Raw genomic sequence first — 7,887 nt, forward strand, 5'->3', positions numbered from 1 at the left:
TCCCTCCTCCTCCTCTCTCTCTCTCTCTCTAATGAGTTGATATTCAACAGCTAAATCAATGAACATAATTTTTATTATGCCACAAAATTTTCGGTATATATTCGGTATATATACAATAAAGCAATGTCCTTTTTTAGTTTTATAGTAATCGATGGCTGAAGGAAACGTACGCAATTTGTCAAATGTTGCATATGATCACGCACATCATGCTACTTTTCCAAGAACGTATGTATTAGTTTGTGGAGTCATTATGGCCCATTTTGACATTTGTTCTGTAATTTTTTATCTTATTATAGTGAATAATTGTTTGCGTTATTCTGTAAATCCGAAAGATCAGAAAATGAGTATTCTCACCGAAACATTAAATGGTTTAGGTATAAGGTATAAGGTATAGGTATAAGAGAAACAAAAAAACGAAATGTTTCAAAAGAAAGATTGATTTTGCATCAGAGAAGATAGAAGAAATTGTCAGTGAAGACAATATTCCATCATGGAAGCGTAAAGAGAGATATACGTATTACCTTTCTCTATACCCCGGTGAAAAAACATCTGATGAGTTATTACATTTTCCAGTTTGGACAGATGTCGAAAATGTTTGTCACAGAAAGTGATACATTTTATCATCGAATATAAAGGTGCAATCAGATTATCGAGCCGAACCGCAAGTCATATTCACATTATCGAAATGAAGATTTACATTAAAGCTTTGAATGAGATATAGGCTCGTTTCGTAGTTCGATAATCTAGATAGACACATCTTTTTACATTATTGTTTTCCATAATGTCCTATGAATTCCCATTTATCCATTATGCAGATAATTTTCCATTTTTAAGAGGTAGATCCTATTGCCTCTTATCTAAGATCTAAATCCTATTGCCTCTTGTCCTATTTGCCGCTGAATCACTTGTACATATTAACTTCATATTAAATTCTTCTAAATAACTATATATGCCATTTCAGATTTATGCTACAGAATTGCAAAACAAATGTTACAGAAATCATTCCCAAAGCGAAACAAGAAAGTGAGCTCAATGAGTGAAATCAGAAAATACAACATAGTCGATCGGTTTGTGACTATTATAAGCAATCCAAGTTCAATGATTTGGAAAATCTGAAAACGAAACAAGAAGAATGCGAATCTTTGAAATTGGAATTACAATAAAAAAATGAAAAAATCTAAAATCTAAAGAAAACAAGGAACTAATAAACGCTAGGAATGCAAGATTAGCGGCTACTACTATTAGGTAGTTTTCCTATAGATGGCTTTAGCGGTAAGTGGTGGTCGAAATAAATAGATCATAGACGTCATACAATAACTTGGGCATCTGTCAACATAACCCCATAGAAACATTAGTCGATTTGTGTCTGCATCGTAAAGTTATTCTCGATTGAAAATGTCAGTTTACGAGTCAGTTTTACGAGCCAAATTCTCGTCATTTGCGGGAGATTTTAATTTTTTGCTTCAATATGAAGAAATCTGCGGCTGAGGCTCATTGAATGCACTCAAATACTTATGGTGAGGCCGCTATTAGTGAAAGAACGTGTCATGAGTGGTTTCAACGCTTCAAGAACGGTGATTTTGACGTCGAAGACCGGCATAGCGGTAGAAGAGAGAAAGTTTTCGAAGATGCAGAATTGGAGGCATTACTTGAGCAAGATTCGTGTCAAAATCAAGAAGAATTGGCACGATCATTGGAAGTGACTCAACAAGCCATTTCAAAACGTCTTAAAGCCATGGGAATAATTCAGAAGCGAGGAAATTGGGTGTCGAATTGAAGCCAAGAGATGTTGAACGGCATTTGTTTACTTGTGAATAGCTGTTTGAAAGGCAAAGACGGAAGGGATTTCTGCATCGCACTTGTGACTGGGGACGAAAAATGGGTTCATTACGATAATCCCAAGCGCAGAAAATCATGGGGAGTTCCCGGCCATGCTTCCACGTCGACGACCAAACCGAATATTCACGGCTCCAAGGTCATGCTCTGTATTTAGTGGGACCAGCTCGGCGTAGTGTATTATGAACTGTTAAAACCGACTGAAACAATCACAGGCGATCGGTATCGAACGCAATTAATGCGATTGAGCCGAGCATTGAAAGACAAACGGCCGCAACGAAAGACACGATAAAGTAATTTTGCAGCATGACAATGCTCGACCCCATGTTGCGAAAGTGGTCAAGACATACTTGGAAACGTTGAAATGGGAAGTCCTACCCCACCCGCCGTATTTTCCAGACGTTGCTCCCTCTACTACCTCTACTATCACTTGTTTCGATCAGTGGCACACGGCCTGGCTGACCAGCATTTCCGGTCTTATGAAGAAGTAAAAAATTGGATCGATTCGTGGATAGCCTCAAAAGATGACCAGTTTTTTCGACGCAGGATTCGTACGCTACCCGAAAGATGGGAGAAAGTAGTGGCCAGCGATGGACAATACTTTGAATCATAAATGTATAACCAGTTTTTTACAATAAAGCCTCGAATTTCGGAAAAAAACGGCGGAAACAAAGTTGTAATATAAAATGTAATTGTAACAAAATCGTTGATAAAAAAGAAAGAAATATTAAAATCTTATTTTACAAAAGGAAATAAGGTTTATTGTACAAAATCGAAAATTTGCTGATCCATTGATGATTATGTTTCAGCAATTTTGCTACGCGTTATATCAACCGAAAGCATACATCTATATGAAATAGAAACTTAATTAATGTACCTTTTTCGACGTTGTCATCGTTAAGAAGATAGGACTGAAAAAATTTGACATTCGAGAGAAATTTTTATTTGACGTTTTTAAGTCATGATGCGAGAAAAGGGTAAAGAATTCACAATATTTGAGAAAATTTCTGTTTTAAGTTACTTTTGTTGAAATGAGTATATTTCCAGAAGTCTGTTACGAAATTGATCTTTGAAATTGAAAAATTGGTCCTTATAAAAAAGTTCAAGTCATCATGGTTCGTGGACTCTTTAATAAATAGAAGCAACCAATTTTTTACAAATTTGAGCAATCAATGACGAAGAACATTCTAATAGACTAAATATTCTATAGAAACTGTAAAATATTTATATAATGCAGGAATGCGTAATCGTTGCAGTTACGATATGGGTAACAAAGAAATATGGAATGAATTAACATAATAAACATTACTCCAGCAAATTTTTTTTGAATCTCCTGTTATAAAAAATGTCAAAATATTCATTTTCGCAGATGTTTCGCGGAACAATCCTTTAAAATTGTTACGGAATTGATTTATTGATGATGGCTATTTATTGCTAAGTTGCAAAGAACTATTTACTGCTACAGTCTTTCAGTCAATCATGGACATGAACAAAGCAGGTGATCTTCATGTGACACATCGCTTAACTCAACGAATACTGGACTCTCGAAATACTCTACGACAAGCTATCCGGTCAGCGGCTATTTGTATGACAAATTTGGTCATACACGTCAGCAAAAGCGATTAATGGGCTGGTCAATGTGGCCTTTTAAATGTTACAGAATATGCGAAATTCTCTGATTTCGTTCAAGTTGTTAACGATTGGTTTAATGTACATAATTCGCAATAAACATCAACAACATCACAAGAGACATCATCAACAGGATGTTTTGGAAAATTTTTTTGCTTACATAAAGGCTATGTGGGGCTAGGGGGGGCTATTGGTTCTTCCAGAGACCATTCGTCAGGTTACGAATTTCAATATCAACTTAGATGATACATTTTAAGTAAACATTCACACGCAGTTTATCATGAATCGTAACACCGGAGAAGATCTAAATACAAGTTATATGTCTTCATCTTTTGCTGACAAAGTATCATCACTGTTATTTCATTTGAAAAGTCAACGTCCGTCACTGCAATAACTTTATCACTTTTAACATCAACTTCAGTTCCATCAACGTCGATATGCGTACATCAACTCCATCGCATGGAACAACATCACATGCTCCTGAAACTGATACTATGTGTAACAAATTCAATCACTTTTAATTTAATGAGGATCGCGCTGAAGACGAAATAATTCTGACAAGAGAATTATTTGATAGCATTATCAACATTTCGCCCAAAGAGTTAAAAAAGGATTCAAGCAACAGTAACGAACCGATTGATGAAGATGTACGACGACTTCGAAGTGGATGAAATATTGAATATTGCGCATTTTGAAATTGTATCTACATTAGGTTGTAAAAACAATGATATTGTTCAAGAAGATGGTTTGCAATATACACACAGAATATGTTGCACATCATTTCAAGAAAAAATACCCACATTTAGAGAACGCACTTGCAATACTGCAAAAATAAACTGGGTAAAAATCGTCGCCAAAGGCCACTTGATGTATCCTTCATTCCAGTTGAACTTCTTCATATGAATAGACTTGCGGACAAATGCTTCAAAGAATTGGATGGAGATTATTTTCTCAAAAGAAGATATGGTAATTCGAAAGGTGATAATGCTTATGAAAAAGAACGACGAATACAAAGAATGTATCTCAGAAGAAGTGCTGCGGTTTCTCGGACATATAATACATACGAGTTAAAGACATAATATAATATAGAATATAGAATAAGAGATAATAATATAGAATAAGAGATCATACACAAAAAATGATGAACGAAAGAAGAGGAAAAAAATTTTTTAAATCAAGTCGAGTTTGTAGATAAAAAATGTTATGTAAAAAGACATTAAATAAAAGACATTAAATAATATTAAAAATGTGTGTATTAAACATTATTATTGTAATTTCAGAGATCATTTTTAATTAAATACATTTATTAATTACACGCATGAATAACTGCGTTTATTCTTAACTCTCAATTGTCCACTAATTAATTTCATATTTATTATTATTGTTTTTAAATTTCGAGAGCTTAATTTATTTTATATTATCAAAATAATTTAATCTACTATTAGTTTTTTGTTTATGGGCCGTTTATTTTGTCCTAATAAATATTTCGATAAATAACATTACACTTCAGTATATAATATTTTCAATATAAAATATTTTATTCAATATATAGTATTTTTATTATGTATGTCAGAAGTGCAATTGAATGCAAATCAATTTACATATTTTCAGTGTTAATAAATAATTTAATTCTTTTAACATTATAAGTTATCGTAATAACGAAGAATATCTAACTAAAATGATTAAATTATTTATTAACACTGAAAAAATATATAAATTGATTTGCACTCAATTGCACTCAGTGTTGCACTAATTTTCCCAGTACAAAATACTAGATCTGCAAAGCGAAATACGTAACTTTTTCTTAGTTGGCAGCCTGCGGAACAAGAAACAGAGAAACGACAGAGCGCAAATTTTAGAGACATTTGCAATCTCACACCATGTAATCCCTCCATCATATATTCGATACTATATCACGTGTGCGCGCTGCGATCGAATAAGTTATTTCTCCGAAACCGAAGCGAAGTGACAAAAAGTGGCAGGTTTTTTTTGAAGGGATAGGACAATATGAGAATGTATCAGTAAATTTCATTAGAAAACAGTATCTTCGATTATAATCAATATCAATCGATAGCAGATTTTTACTTGTAAAAATGTAAAAATATTCAATTCAATCGATATAGAACTTTAATTTATATTGATTTATAAATGATTATTAATAATTAACATTTATAAATATATACCAAAAAAATAATAAATAATAAAATTTAAGATATAAGTTGTGGATTTTGAAATTTATAATATTTATAACTTATGTATGTTGTTCACGGTTTAAAGCTTGTTCTTATATTCAAAGCTCTGCCAAAATAAAAGTAATACTTGGCTAAATATTATAAAATTTAAATTCGGCTTACTTTGATACATTGAGATGACAATGACATACATATTTTACTGAAATTCCAAAATCGACTTTTTGTCAGTTTTTCGGGATTCTGTTCGCCAGTACTGAAAAAAATTAAGCAAATTTTGTTATACATTGATATCAATAAAATAAATTATGCTAAAATATTTTGTCAGATTGTAACCTCGAAAATTTTTATATTTACAACATTAATATATATCATATATATAAACGTATATAAGCGACATCACGAGCAAATCTTTTGTTACATTCGAAATAATGGCTACGTTTAACATATTAAGGTAACTCATCTTTAATTGCTTTGTTCACTCGCGTAAAATCTCTGGAATATTAATTCGATTGATTTGTATCATTCAACATCGGCGTATACGAAATATTTAATAAAAAATTCGTATGAGAATACATTATGAAAAAAATATATTGTATAAAAAGTTTAGCGAAATATTATTACTTTCAACATCAGTAGTAGTATGAGTAGTATCTAGCCTCCTCTTCTTCTTCCCCCTCTTCCTCTCTTTCATTCACGTCTTCTTCTTCTTCTCCCTCTAAAGCTTCTTATGATTCTTTTATCTCCGAGATATTGCTGGATTCCAGGTCTATAATGAAATTGGCTGTAAGCAGTAAAGCAGTAGGACATAGGCAGTAGTGCAATTTCTACAACAATGTCTATTTACAATGGAACAGTGGTAATAGTATAATCGACCAATGAGAAAACAAACTGTTTGAAATCAGAAAATATTTCGTTTGAGGTTACATGCAAAATGTGATCGTTTTCTCAGCTTGTAACATTATGAATATAAGAAAAATTGAACTTTTCTTTTTATTTTGCTTATCTTGACATATTTTATTACTTCGCAATGGCAGGTTATAAGAAATAGATTGACAAAGCAACGTTGATGTTCGACCTGTAAACAGGCTACGAAATGCTCAAAGATTTTATCGTAATCTCGTTCAAGAATTCAGAGTGACCATGAAGAATTCTTTGAATTATATAGAATGTGGCCCGAGCAATTTAATTTCCTACTAAATTTGCTTCATCCTCATTTAAAAATAATATTCGAGTTTCTCTTCCTAGAATTGCGTCTTGCTGTCATTTTGATGTAAGTAAAAATTTTATACTTTAATTTTATTTAATTTTCTTCTTTGAAATAATATTATCATGATTATTACAGATATTTATCCCAAGGATAACTAAGTTGAAACATGCAGAATTTAGGATAGGCAAGTCAACTATTCATAAAATAGTAAATGAGACTTGTTGGGCAATTTGGACAGCGTTACAGCCAATTGTTTTGAAACCTCCTAGTAAAGAAGACTGGAAATCCATAAGTGAAGAGTTGCCACTGAAAAAGTGGCAGTTTGTCTAGGAGCAAATTGTCTAGGAGCAATAGACAGTCATTATATATTCATAACTCCACCTAATTCTGGATCAGCATTCTATAATAATATAAATATTATAAACAATTCTTCAGCATGATTTTACTTCAGCTATCTGTGATGCATTATATAAATTTATGTGAGTTGACATTGGACAGTACGGATATATTTATTTACTCTTTAACTGTTTACTATATAGTTTATAATATATGTTCTCTGTAATTGTCACTCTGTGATTTATTTTCAGGTTCGATAAGTGATGATGAAGTATGGGTTAACACAGATTTTGCAAGTGATCTGGCTGTAGACAATTTACTCTTACCAGATCTGACATCACTTCCAGAGACTAATATTCCTTTGCCTTTTTTTTTATTGCGATGAGGTGCTTTCCCATTGTCAATACATATGCGGCCTTATCCACATAAAAAATTGACTGATGATATGAGGATCTTTAATTATCGCTTGTTACGTGCATGGCGCACAATAGAGAATGCTTTTGGCATTTTAATTGCACGATGATGTATTTTACACAAACCTCTTTGCATGTCAATAACCAACTGCGAAAATTTGTTGAAAGCTCTCGTCTACACAATTTTATTATGATTGTGAAAGAACAAGAAAATATGAACAATCATCAGTATTATATAACAGATTTAATCGAGGAACAAGATGGCAGCATTAGA

General features: G+C 32.4%; 1 pseudogene; it reads left to right on the forward strand.

Annotated features, from left to right (window-relative positions):
• Positions 1-3,315: 3,315 nt before the first annotated feature.
• On the forward strand, positions 3,316-7,585 carry LOC105625137 (annotated as a pseudogene).
• The last annotated feature ends 302 nt before the right edge of the window (positions 7,586-7,887 follow it).

Source organism: Atta cephalotes (assembly GCF_000143395.1).
Source record: "Atta cephalotes unplaced genomic scaffold scaffold00112, whole genome shotgun sequence".
Taxonomy (NCBI): Eukaryota; Metazoa; Arthropoda; class Insecta; order Hymenoptera; family Formicidae; genus Atta; species Atta cephalotes.